General features: G+C 36.7%; 1 non-coding gene across 1 annotated transcript; it reads right to left on the reverse strand.

Annotated features, from left to right (window-relative positions):
• Positions 1-12824: 12824 nt before the first annotated feature.
• On the reverse strand, positions 12825-12932 carry LOC130983461 (small nucleolar RNA R71). The gene has a single exon (XR_009087450.1). It is a non-coding gene; the product is annotated as a small nucleolar RNA R71 (small nucleolar RNA).
• Between the last annotated feature and the right edge of the window lie 1001 nt (positions 12933-13933).

Here is a 13933-nt window from a genome sequence, read left to right on the forward strand (position 1 = left end):
GCAGGAGTCACGTTAGTTAGGCCGTTAGTGTGAGTAACATGAAGTGCAATTTCCTGGCTCGAAGACGTTAATGACATCAACATGGTCACTAACGTCTTATAGTCCCTTAGAATCACGTTAACCCAGCCGTTAGTGGTGTCAACTTCACCACTAACGTCCCAAGCTGCCCCCTCTTCCACGTTAGTGGCACTAACGTGGCCTATTCTTCCATTGAGCTCCTCTACAATTACGTTAGTGGCACTAACTTTGCCACTAACGGTTCTTTTCTTCCTTCTTGCCCACGTTAATGACTCACATTAATGGCACTAACATGGCCATTAACGTAGCTCATTCTTCCCTGAGCCTTCCTTCGATCACGTTAGTGGCACCAACGTTGCTACTAACGGTCCTCATCTTGCTTTACTTTACGCTAATACCCACGTTAGTGGCACTAACGTGGGTCCTCTTTGCTTCTTCTTACTTGAATTCAATCAAAAAATATGCATCAAAGCCTTCCTTTAATCATAAGATAATGCATCATTCATTACATCATTCAATCCTTGTATTATTCTCTTGAAAATGTTTAGAGTTCACAATGTTTGATTGAATCGAGATATGAAAGCATACTCAACCAAATACTTGCTTATTGCCTCAGAAAATGCATGAAACTAACCTAAAACATATTCAAAATGGATTTTGAAGCTAGCCAAGATGCCCTGGCATTAGAAGGAGGAAGAGGGGAACACGGAAATATATAGGGAGAGGAGGGAGGGATTTTCGAAATTAATTTCAAATAAAGATAAAGACGATTTGAAAAAGATACAGAAAGATAAGTTTTTAAAATTGGGTTAATCATCAAAGATATGAAAAAGATATAAAAGATAAGATAGGAAATAAGAAAAAGATTTCAAAGTTTAAAAGATATGAACATGAATTACAAAAGATATGAAAAGATTTAAATGATTTGATAAGAAATTAAAAAGAATTTAAAAATTGAAAGGAATTTGAATTTGAACTTTTTGAAAAATATTTGAATTGAAAGTCATGGAATTTCAAAATTGAAATTTAAAATGATAGGTTGAATAAGAAAAGAAGAGAAGATGAAGAAAAGATAAGGTTTTGGAAAAGTTACCTTTCTGTCCCTCTGTCTGGCGTTAAACGCCCATAATGTCTATATTCTGGCGTTTAACGCTGGCTGTTCCCTTTTGCTGGGCATTGAATGCCCAGATGGCATCCATTCTGGCGTTCAACGCCAGGTATGCCAGTCCTTGATGGGTATTGAACGCCCAGCCAGTGCCCCCTAGTTTGCGTTCAACGCCAGGTATGCCTCTTTTCATGGGCGTTAAATGCCCATTCTTCACCCTTTTTTGGCGTTCAACACCAGGAAGGTGCTCCCTCCAGGGTGTTATGTTTTTTGTTTTGCATCATTCTATCTCTGTTTAAACACTGTTCATGATCACTAATATTAAAAAGCAAATTAATAAAAACTAATTATGAAGAAAACTAATTCAAATAGGAATAATCAGAAAATAATATGTTATTAATCATTGGGTTGCCTCCTAACAAGCGCTTCTTTAATGCCTTTAGCTGGACTTCACTGTATTTAACTTAGTAGCAGTGTTGAGCCCCCTGGCTCAATATCTCCTTCAAGGCAATGCTTGACGCTCTGTTCATTGACAGTGAACCTGTTGTCTGGATCTTTACATTGAAGTTCTATGTGCCCATAAGGTGATACACTAGTAATCATATAGGGTCCCTTATAATGGGATTTGAGTTTTCCAGGAAATAATTTGAGTCTTGAGTTGAAGAACAGAACCTTTTGTCTTGGTTCAAAGACTCTGGAAGATATCTTCCAGTCATGCCACCTTTTTGCTTTTTCTTTATAGATCTTTGCATTTTCAAACGCAGCTTAGCGGAATTAGTCCAACTCATTTAGTTGGAGTAGCAATTTTTCTCCAGCTGCTTTAGCATCAAGGTTGAAGAATTTGGTCACCCAATAGGCTTTGTGTTCCAGTTCCACTGGCAGATGACAGGATTTTCCATACACTAACTAGTATGGCGAAGTTTTGATAGGGGGTTTTGAAAGCTATTCTGTATGCCCATAGAGCATCATCAAGCTTTCTAGCCCAGCCCTTTCTAGAGGCGCTTACTGTCCTCTCTAGGATTCGCTTAAGTTCTCTATTTGAGACATCAATCTGCCCATTTTTCTGGAGATGATATGGTATTTCCACTTTATGGCGAACTCCGTAATGGCTCAAGACAGAGTCAAGCTGTCTGTTGCAGAAATGAGTACCTCCATCACTAATCAGTGTCTGAGGGACACCAAACCTGCTGAAGATGTTCTTCTGGAGGAACTTCATCCCTACTCTAGTGTCATTAGTGGGTGATGCTATTCTTTCAACCCATTTAGACACATAGTCTACTGCTACAAGGATGTAGGTGTTTGTGTATGAAGGTGGGAAGGGTCCCATGAAGTCTATGCCCCATACATCAAACTACTCAATCTCTAGGATTCCTTGTTGAGGCATGTCGTGACCATTAGGGAGATTACCAGCCCTTTGGCAACTGTCATAGTTATGGACAAACTCTCTAGAGTCTTTAAAGAGTGTGGGCCGATAGAAGCCGCTTTGGAGAACCTTTGTGGCTGCTCGCTCACCTCCAAAATATCCTCCATAGTCCGAGCCATGGCAATTCCATAGGATTCTCTGTGCCTCTTCTTCAGATACACATCATCGGATTATTCTGTCCGAGCACCTCTTATAGAGATATGGTTCATCCCACAAATAGTACTTTGCATCATGCATGAGTTTCTGGGCTTACTGCCTATTGTACTCTTTGGGGATGAATCTTATAGCCTTGTAATTTGCAATGTCTGCAAACCAAGGTGTTGTCTGAATGGCAAAAAGTTGCTCATTTGGAAAGGTTTCAGATGTGTCAGTGGAGGGAGGAGAAGTTTCCACTATTGGTTCAATCCGAGACAAGTGGTAAGCCACTTGATTTTCTGACCCCTTTCTGTCTCTAATTTCTATATCAAACTTTTGCAAGAGTAACACTCATCTTATAAGTCTGGGCTTAGAGTCCTGCTTAGTGAGGAGATATTTTAGAGCAACATGGTCAGTATATATAATTACTTTAGATCCCACTAAATAGGATCTGAACTTGTCAATGGCATAAAGAACTGCAAGTAATTACTTTTCTGTGGTGGTATAGTTCTTTTGTGGATCATTTAGAACACGAATGGCATAATAAATGACATGCAGCAGCTTGTCATGCCTCTACCTTAGAACTGCACCAATGGCATGGTCATTGGCATCACACATCAACTTGAATGGTAAGTCCCAGTTAGGTGCAAAGATCACAGGTGCAGTGATAAGCTTATCTTTTAGAGTCTCAAAGGCCTGCAGACACTCTTGGTCAAATACAAATGGAGTGTCAATGGCGAGTAAGTTGCAAAGGGTTTTGAGATTTTAGAGAAATCCTTTATAAGCCTCCTATAGAATCCTTCATGTCCTAGGAAACTTTTGATTCCTTTGACATTAGTACGTGGCGGTAGTCGCTCAATTACCTCCACTTTAACTTGATCCACTTCCATTCCCTTGTTCGAAATCCGATGTCCAAGGACAATTCCTTCAATCTTCATGAAGTGACATTTTTCCAGTTTAAAATCTGGTTTGTCTCTTGGCATCATTTAAGAACTAGGGTCATATGGTTAAGGCAGGATTCAAATGAATCTCCATAGACAGAGAAGTCATCCATGAACATTTCAAGGAACTTCTCCACCATATCAGAGAAGATGGAAAGCATACATCTCTGAAAGGTGGTAGGTGCATTGCAGAGGCCAAATGGCATCCGCCTATAAGCAAACACGCCATATGGACATGTGAATGCTGTCTTTCTTGATCCTGTGGATCTACTGCAATTTGATTGTATCCAGAATAGCCATCCAGGAAACAATAAAAGGCATGTCCTGCTAGTCTCTCTAGCATTTGATCAATGAATGGTAAAGGAAAATGATCCTTTTTGGTGGCGTCATTGAGTCTTATATAGTCAATGCACATGCACCACCCTGTAACTATCCTTGTAGGAATTAGTTCATTCTTTTCATTATGAACCACTATCATGCCTCCTTTTTTGGGAACAACTTGGATAGGGCTCACCCAGGGGCTGTCAGAGGTGGGAAAAATAATCTTAGCCTTCCATAGCTTAGTGACTTCCTTCTGCACTACTTCCTTCATAGCCAGATTCAGTCGCCTTTGTGGTTGCACCATTGGTTTGGTGTCATCCTGCAGTAGGATTTTGTGCTTCCATCGGGTCAGGCTAATGCCATTAAAGTCACTTATAGTCCACCCAAGAGCGGTCTTGTGTGTCTTAAGCACTTGAATTAGTGCTTCTTCTTCCTATGGCTCTAATGTAGAGCTTATGATTAGAGGATAAGTGTCTCCATCTCCCAGAAATGCAGATTTCAGGGAGGATGGTAATGGATTGAGCTCGAGCTTTGGAGACTTATCATCTTCTTTAGAGGCTTGAGCTTATGATTTCCCTTTTTGTTACTTTTAATTGCTTTCCTTTAATTTCTTGCATGATCATTTACTTTCTTTCCATTTACATTACTTGCTCTCTCTTGCAATCATTCAAACCCCTATTTCCTCCTATAGCCAATAATTGTACATTTCATTGCAACTCCTCTCGGTTAATATTTCTTTTGATGGTGACATCTTTAGATTAAATTTGATTGAGAGGATCCATTGCCAGTTTGGACTATACTTACAACAAAAATCTATTTAATTCCGAATTGGCATAAATTCTCATCTTATCAAATTTGGCGCCATTACCGGAGATCGCAATGGTGATACATTGTTGGCTATTGTTAATATGTGAATATGTGAATAGTTTGTTTTTGATTGGTTGCTTGTTTTTGTTTATAAATATGTCTTAGTTGTTAGCTTACATTAATAAATTTTTGTTTTAAAATGCACATGTGAATAGTTAGTAATCTTTTTTTAAAATTGTCTTTTTGACTTGAATTTCATGTTTAAAATTTTTCAATTAGTTTTTGGATGGTTGGATTAATTTCGGGTAGATTTTTGTTTGTGAATAGTCCATGATTTTGATTTGAAAAAATAAAATTTTGGATTAATTTTAAATTTTAATGTAAATAGTTGCATATTTTTGTTAATTTCTTGTTTATATGTATATTAAAATGTTAGGTTAAATTCTGTTTGAAATAAAAAATCACTCTATGCGTACGCACATGTCTGGTGCATACGCACACTCTCATGCACGCCCTCTGCTCACAACGTTCGCACAGCATATGCACATGCACTATTGCCCATTTTTCTGTCTGTGCGTGCGCATGAATGTTTGTGCGTACGCACCCCCAATTCACCCCCTTCTGGTGGGAGCACCCGCACAGTTGGTGCGTCTGCACCCCCAACTCTTCCTTCTGTTCTCTTTTCCTATTCTCTAAGCTACCTTAAGCCCTACTCTTCTCCGTTTCAACTTCTCCAACCGCCAAAATCACCAGCGTCAAACCACCCGCCACCACTCCTGACGACTGGCGACCACCGAACCGCCGTCCTCTTCCCCCTCTCTTCTTCCTCCTCTCTCATCTCTCTTTCCTTGTCCCCCATCCCTTCTCTCGTGCTAATCCATAGCCCTGTGACCCTCCTCTTCGCGGTATCCTAGCACCACAACACTCTCCTTCCCTACCTCAAACCATCATCACGCAACCACCCAACGTCGCCAGCAACCCTAATTGCTGAGCCCAGAACCCACCGCGTGCTCTCTGTCCTCCTTGCCGTCGTCCAACATCTCTCAGCAGTCTCCTTCTCCTCTTTCTATCATTTCCGTCGCCGTTAGGTCCAAACACCACAGGGTCCTTTTCTTCACGACCTCCTTTTGATACAGCCCTTGTCTCTCTTGTTCCTTTTGGGTTGAAGAACAGAGCAAGTTCAAGCTCCTGTTCTCTTCGTCTGAGGTGAGTTCTAGCTGGTGTGACACCACCCATGTTCTCCATTCCTTGCAGCGAGCTTCCTGCCACTGGCGACCGTACGTCTGCCATTCACTGCGTCGCTGCTGCACCACCTCCATCCTTTCTTCCTTTTACTGCTCCATTTTTTTGCTTCCCATGTCTCAATTCTTTCTCTTCTATTTAGTCTATTTAGTCTATTACAATTGTTAATTCAGTTTGTTTCGTTAGTTTAGTTAGATTAGCTTAGTTTAGTTAAACTAGGTGGTTAGATAATCTGAGCTGGATAGTGGATTTAGGCTTGTTTGAATTGATGATGCTGTAAAAGTGTTGTTGTTTCATTAATTTTTCTTGGCTTGTTGTTACTGAGTGCTGCTCTGCTTGTTGCTTGGTCCATATTATATGAACTGCAATGATTTCAGTTTGTGAAACTGGTTAAGTCATATGAATTCTTTTTGCTGCTTGCTTGAACCTGGGAAACATGCTATTTACTGCTGTTGTTTGGGAATGACTGATTATCTATTTGTGATTAGTTTGTTTGTTGTTAGTGATGAATTGCCCCTGTGTTAATTTGGTTTTTTGATGATGCTGCATAGTTGTTTATTACTACTTTGTTCTTGCTGATGGCTGTTATTTGGAATTCACAAGTGTTGGTTTGCTTATACAGTGATGATGTTGACCAAATTCTGAATTTAAGATATTACTACTGTTGATTTTTCAATCCATGTTGGCTCATTTACTTACTTCCCATGATTACATATTTGGTTTTTGTGTTTTTAATTATCATTGAACTCATGTGGAATCTGAATTGATTGATTGAATTTGGGAAATATGCCAATTTACTACTGAAATGCTACCGAAATTTATCTTAATCTATTTTCAATATTCATCTTTGATTCAATTAATTGATTGAGTTGGTATTTCATTGCTTTTGGTTTTCAACTATTCTTAACGCAATTGAGTAACTATCCGGCTGATTACTTCTCTATTTTGGTTGTTGGATGTTGAAGTTTTTGCATTGACTACTTTGTTGCCATTCTATTTGGTTGCACAATTAAGCTGCATTTTGTTGTTTGAGCAAACAAGTTCTATTTGACGAATTTTTATGTCAAAATAGACCCTTGTTTGCTACATGATTTCTGATTGCCTCAAGAACTTCTTTGCAAGTTTTGGTCATGCTTCTAACATTCTTTGCTTGTTTGTAATGCTAATTTACTTCTATGCATTGAATAGTTCAAGTGAATTTTTAGATTGACTATAAACTTGAAAATTCTTTTAAGAATTTGAGCCTCTTTTTCACAAACTCACAAGTTTAAAGTTTTTTTAAATCTATGTGGCTGATTTGATTAATTTTATTCATACCTAATTTACATTAAGTCACATAGATTATGAGGATTTCAATTCTTGTTTCAACTTGTGACTTTTATGCTTCATTATAATTTGGTGTTTGAATGGTCCTTGCTTAACTTGTTTTCAATATTTTTTACTTTGTCAACACCAAATTCTTTTAATTCATGCCAATTACTTGTGATTGATACCTACTTGATTATGTGCTCTACACATACATGTGTATTACATGTTTTGGCATTTTGATTTGTTAAGAAGTGAACATAAACTTACTTGTTTTGAAACTTTGGAAACATTTTGGAATTAAGGACGTTTTTACTATGCACCTAACATTTAACTTTTCTTTCCTTTTTCAACTAATTTTTTCTTTCTCTTCACATAACTTTTGAGCTTTGTTTTCTTTTTCAACTAACTATTTCCTTTTTCTACAACTAACTTTTAACGTAACTTTTCTTTTCCTTTTCAATTAATTATTTTCTTTTTACTCACATAACTTTTAACTTTCCTTTTATTTTTCAACTAACGTTAACTTTTAGCTTTTAACTGTTTTATTTTTCTTTGTGCATAGCAACAACGCTCCTTAATTTTCTTTATATTTGATAAACAAGCAAGTCAAGTGGCTTTTTTGTGTTTGATTGATTGGAAGTTGCTGCCATTTACTTTTAGATTGGCTTTCATGTATGCTTTCATTCAATCTTATATTTCCATTCACTTCATATATATGCTGTTTTGTGACTTAGCTCTTTCCTTTTCAGCACCGCCATCACTCTTGCAGCCACTCTATCGCCTAACCCACCAGCAGACGAAGGAGCTGCTGATAGTGACGAGTCTTTCCACTCCGCTTGATGTGAAAACCAAGGACGGTGCTACGTCTTAAGTGTGGGGAGGTCGTCTAATTTCAGCAGTGCAATTTGGGTGACAATTTCATTTCCGAACACTTGTAGTTTAGTTTTTGTTATTATTAATCTTTTTAGTTGCTTTGTATATATTTTATCCTCTTCAAAAACTTTTTACTTAATTTATTGCACTTTCTTAGTTTATTGCCTCTTTTAATTTTGCTTGTACATAACCTACTATTATATTATAGTGATGCATATTTTTAGATTTTCTTTTTAGCCTTTAGTCTTGATTGTGATTTGGGATGATGTGATGATTGCACCTAAGTTTGATTTCCTATATACTTGCTATTTTGGTTTGACTGAAATTGGGAATTAAACTTAGGATTTTGGTTTCATCCAATCACACTATATACATATATAGAATAAATGTTAGTCAATTTAATGAAATTTTTAGGAAACTTACTCTTTATATAGGGCATTAAAATTCAAATTGAATTTAGTTGAAATTTTTTGAAACTTGCATGATTCATACATTGTGGAATATGGTTTTTGAGTTAAAGAACATACAACTTGTGAGTTTTTGAGCCTTATTGTGTGGTTATACCATTTGACCACTTATTTCATTCTTGTGTGTTGCTCTTCTCTATGATTGCAATCTTTGGTTTGTCTAAATCTATATATCCATTGTTTAATGTATATTCATGCAATTATGTGATTGAGGCCATCACTTCATTATAGCTCACTTAACCCAAATATCCTACCATTTCATTTTCCTTTGTTTGCCACTTTGAGCCTTTATAATTTCCTTTTGTTCTTAATTATAGCACATTACTAGCCTTAAAGTGAAAAAAATAAATGTCTCCTGTTTGAATCTTTGAGTAGCTTGAGTTAGTGAGAGTGTGTGATGTTTAAGTGTGGGGCAAATGTGGGAACTTTGGTTGATGAATATGTGTTTTATTCTTATTGCAAAATCTTGGAAATTTGGGATGCATATGATGAACGGATAATTTATACACTTTTTGGCATTGTTTTTAGGTAGTTTTTAGTAGGATCTAGCTACTTTTAGGGATGTTTTCATTATTTTTATGCAAAATTCACTTTTCTGGACTTTACTATGAGTTTGTGTGTTTTTCTGTGATTTCAGATATTTTCTGGCTAAAATTGAGGGACCTGAGCAAAAATCTGATACGAGGCTGAGAAAGGACTACTGATGCTGTTGGGTTCTGACCTCCCTGCACTCGAAATGAATTTTCTGGAGATATAGAACTCCAAATGGCACACTTTGAACGGCGTAGGAAAGCAGACATTCAGAGCTTTCCAGCAATATATAATAGTTCATACTTTATTTGAGATTAGATGACGCAAACTAGCGTTCAATGCCAGTTCCATGCTGCATTCTAGAGTCAAATGCCAGAAACACGTCACAAACCACAGTTAAACGCCAAACAGACGTTACAACTTGACGTTTAACTCCAATAGAAGCCTCAGCTCATGTAAAGCTCAAGCTCAGCCCAAGCACACACCAAAGTGGGCCCTAGAAGTGGATTTCTGTACTTAGACTTATTTCTGTAAACCATAGTGGCTAGTTTAGTATAAATATAATTTTTTCCAATTGTACTAGGGGTCCTTTTCCCTATTATTCAAATTCCTATCACATTTTGGGGGCTGGCTATTCGGCCATGCCTGGACCATCACTTATGTATTTTCAACGGTGGAGTTTCTACACACCATAGATTAATGCAATTACTATTGTTCTTCTATTCAATTCAAGCTTATTTTTATTCTACGATATCACTCGTACTTCAACCTGATGGATGTGATGATCCGTGACACTCATTATCATCCATCCTTATAAACGCGTGCCTGACAACCACCTCCGTTCTACAAGCAAGAGCAAGAGTGTGTATCTCTTGGATTCCTGATGCACGACGCATAGTTGCCCTCACCTGACAACTGAGCCTTCCATTCCGTGAGATCAGAGTCTTCGTGGTATAAGCTAGAACCCATTGGCAGCATTCATGAGAATCTGAAAAGTCTAAACCTTGTCTGTGGTATTCCGAGTAGGATCCAGGGATTGAATGACTGTGACGAGCTTCAAACTCGCGATTGTGGGGCGTAGTGACAGACGCAAAAGGATCAATGGATCCTATTCCGACATGATCGAGGACCATTTTCACTGAGAGGATGGGAAGTAACCATTGAAAACGGTGACACCCTACATACAGCTTGCCATGGAAAGGAATAAGAATGATTGGATGAAGCAATAGGAAAGCAGAGATTCAAAAGGAACACAGCATCCTCATGCACTTATCTGAAATTCCCATCAATGAATTATATAAGTATCTCTTTCATCTATTCTATGTTTTATTTATTATTATTTTCGAAAACCGTTATAACCATTTGAATCTGCCTGACTGAGATTTACAAGATGACCATAGCTTGCTTCATACCAACAATCTCTGTGGGATCGACCCTTACTCACGTAAGGTTTATTATTTGGACAACCCAGTACACTTGCTGGTTAGTGATGCGAAGTTGTGAAGAAAGTGCTGAGTTAGTAGATGCGCATACCAAGTTGAATGCCATTGTTAGAGATCACAATTTCGTGCACCAAGTTTTTGGCGCTGTTGCTGGGGATTGTTGAGTTTGGATAACTGACGGTTCATCTTGTTGCTCAGATTAGGTAATTTTCTTTTCAAAAATTTTTCAAAAATCTTAAAAAAAATTTTTACTTCTGTTTTTGAAAAATTATTCTAAATTTTTAAGAATGAATTCTGGTGTTTCATGAAGCATGTTGAAGCTTGGCTGGCTGTAAAGCCATGTCTAACTCAATTGGATTGAGGCTTCCCCTTATCAATATATGAAGTTGGATGAAGTATCAGCTGTTGTATGTCTGATTTGTATGCTGAAGCTTGGCTGGCCATTGGCCATGTCTAATTCCTGGACCGGAGCTTTAGACTAACATTGCAAAGATTCCTGGAATTTTTATTAAAAATTTTTTGAATTTCTTATTTTATTTTTCCTATACGTTTTTGAAAAAAAATCAATAAAATCATAAAAACCAAAAAAATTTTGTGTTTCTTGTTTGAGTCAAATTTTAATTTGGGTATCAATTGTATTTTTTTAAATCTATGCATTTTTCAAAAATTCATGCATGTGTTCTTCATGATCTTCAAATTGTTCTTGGTAAGTCTTCTTGTTTGATCTTGATATTTTCTTGTGTGGTGTTTTTTGTTGTTTCTCATATGCATTTTTGAATTCTTAGTGTCTAAGCATGAAAAATTTCTAAGTTTGGTGTCTTGCATGTTTTTCTTTTCTTGAGAATTTTTCAAAAAAATAAATCTTGATGTTCATCTTGACATTCAAAGTGTTCTTGGTGTTCATCTTGACATTCATAGTGTTCTTGCATGCATCATTGGTTTTGATCCATAATTTTTTATTTGTGTTTTTCTCTCTCCTCATTAAAATTTCAAAAATAAAAAATATCTTTTCCTTATTTTGCTCATAATTTTCGAAAATTTGAGTTGACTTAGTCAAAAAATTTTAAAACTTAGCTATTTCTTATAAGTCAAGTCAAATTTTCAATTTTAAAAAATCCTATCTTTTCAAAATCTTTTTCTTATCTTTATTTTAAAATTTGGAAAACTTTAATAACAATTAATGTGATTGATTCAAAAATTTGAAGTTTGTTACTTTTTTGTTAAGAAAGGTTCAATCTTTAAATTCTAGAATCATATCTTTTAGTTTCCTGTTAGTCAAGTAATCAATTTTAATTTTAAAAATTAAATCTTTTTCAAAATATCTTTTTCTTAAAAATCATATCTTTTTCTTAAAAATCATATCTTTTTATCATATCTTTTAAAATTATATCTTTTACAAAAATTTGATTTCAAAATATCTTTTCTAACTTCTTATCTTTTTAAAACTAATTTTCAAATCTTTTTCAACTAACTAATTAACTTTTTGTTTGTTTGACTATCTCTTATCTTTTTCAAAACCACCTAACTAATTTTGCCTCTCTAATTTTTGAAAACTCCTCACCCCTTTTTCAAAATTCTTTTTAATTAACTAATTATTTTAAATTTTAATTTTAATTTTGTTTCTTCTTTTAATTTTCGAAAATCACTAACTCTTTTTCAAAATTAATTTTCGAAAACTCCTCTCTTTCATCTTTTTCTATTTATTTATTTATCTACTAACACTTCTCCTTTACTCAAGAATTCGAACCTATCCTCCCCCTTGTGTTTGGATTCTTACCTTTTCTTTCTTCTATTCCTTCTTTCTTCTACTAACATAAAGGAATCTCTATACTGTGACATAGAGGATTCCTCTTCCTTTTCTGTTCTCTTTTCTTTTATATGAGCAGGAACAAGGAAAAAGTCATTCTTGTTGAAGCTGATCCTGAACCTGAAAGGACTCTGAAGAGGAAACTAAGAGAAGCTAAATTACAACAAGCCAGAGACAACCTTACTGAAATTTTCGAACAAGAAAAGGATATGGCAGCCGAACCCAACAACAATCATGCAAGGAGGATGCTTGGTGATTATACTACACCTACTTCCAAATTTGATGGAAGAAGCATCTCAATCCCTGCCATTTGGTTGGACTCTCAACCTAAAGATAGCCTGGACTCTTGGGATAAGCTGGTCATGGCCTTCTTAGCTAAGTTCTTTCCTCCTCAAAAGCTGAGCAAGCTTAGAGTGGATGTTCAGACTTTCAAACAAAAAGATGGTGAATTCCTCTATGAAGCTTGGGAAAGATATAAGCAGATGACCAAAAGGTGTCCTTCTGACATGCTTTCAGAGTGGACCATTTTGGATATATTCTATTATGGTCTATCTGAGTTCTCCAAGATGTCACTGGACCATTCTGCAGGTGGATCCATTCACCTAAAGAAAATGCCTACAGAAGCTCAAGAACTTATTAACATGGTTGCAAATAACCAATTCATGTACACTTCTAAGAGGAATTCCGTGAGTAATGAGACTCCTCAGAGGAAATGAGTTCTTGAAATTGATGCTCTGAATGCCATATTGGCTCAGAACAAAATGTTGACTCAGCAATTTAACATGATTTCTCAAAGTCTGAATGGATGGCAAAATGCATCCAACAGTAATAAAGAGGCATCTTCTGAAGAAGAAGCTTATGATCCTGAGAACCCTGCAATGGCAGAGGTAAATTACATGGGTGAACCCTATGGGAACAACTATAATTTCTCATGGAGAAATCATCCGAATTTCTCATGGAAGGATCAACAAAAGCCTCAACAAGGTTTTAATAATGGTGGAAGAAACAGGCTCAGCAATAGCAAACCTTTTCCATCATCTTCTCAGCAACAGACAGAGAATTCTGAGCAGAACTCCTCTAGCTTAGCAAATATAGTCTCTGATCTGTCTAAGGCCACTTTAAGTTTCATGAGTGAAACAAGGTCCTCCATTAGAAATTTGGAGGCACAAATGGGCCAGCTGAGTAGGAAAATCACTGAAACTCCTCCGAGTACTCTCCCAAGCAATACTGAAGAGAATCCAAAAAGAGAGTGCAAGGCCATTGACATAGTTAAAATGGCCGAACCTAGAGAGGAAGGAGAGGACGTGAATCCCAATGAGGAAGACCTCATGGGACGTCTCCTAGACAAGAAGGAGTTCCCTATTGAGGACCTAAATGAATCTGAGGCTCATATAGAGACCATAGAGATTCCTTTCAACCTCCTTCTGCCATTCATGAGCTTTGAGAACTATTCTTCCTCTGAAGAGGATGAAGATGTAACTGGAGAGCAAGTTGCTCAATATCTAGGAGCCAT

Source organism: Arachis stenosperma, chromosome 5 (assembly GCF_014773155.1).
Source record: "Arachis stenosperma cultivar V10309 chromosome 5, arast.V10309.gnm1.PFL2, whole genome shotgun sequence".
Lineage (NCBI taxonomy): Eukaryota > Viridiplantae > Streptophyta > Magnoliopsida > Fabales > Fabaceae > Arachis > Arachis stenosperma.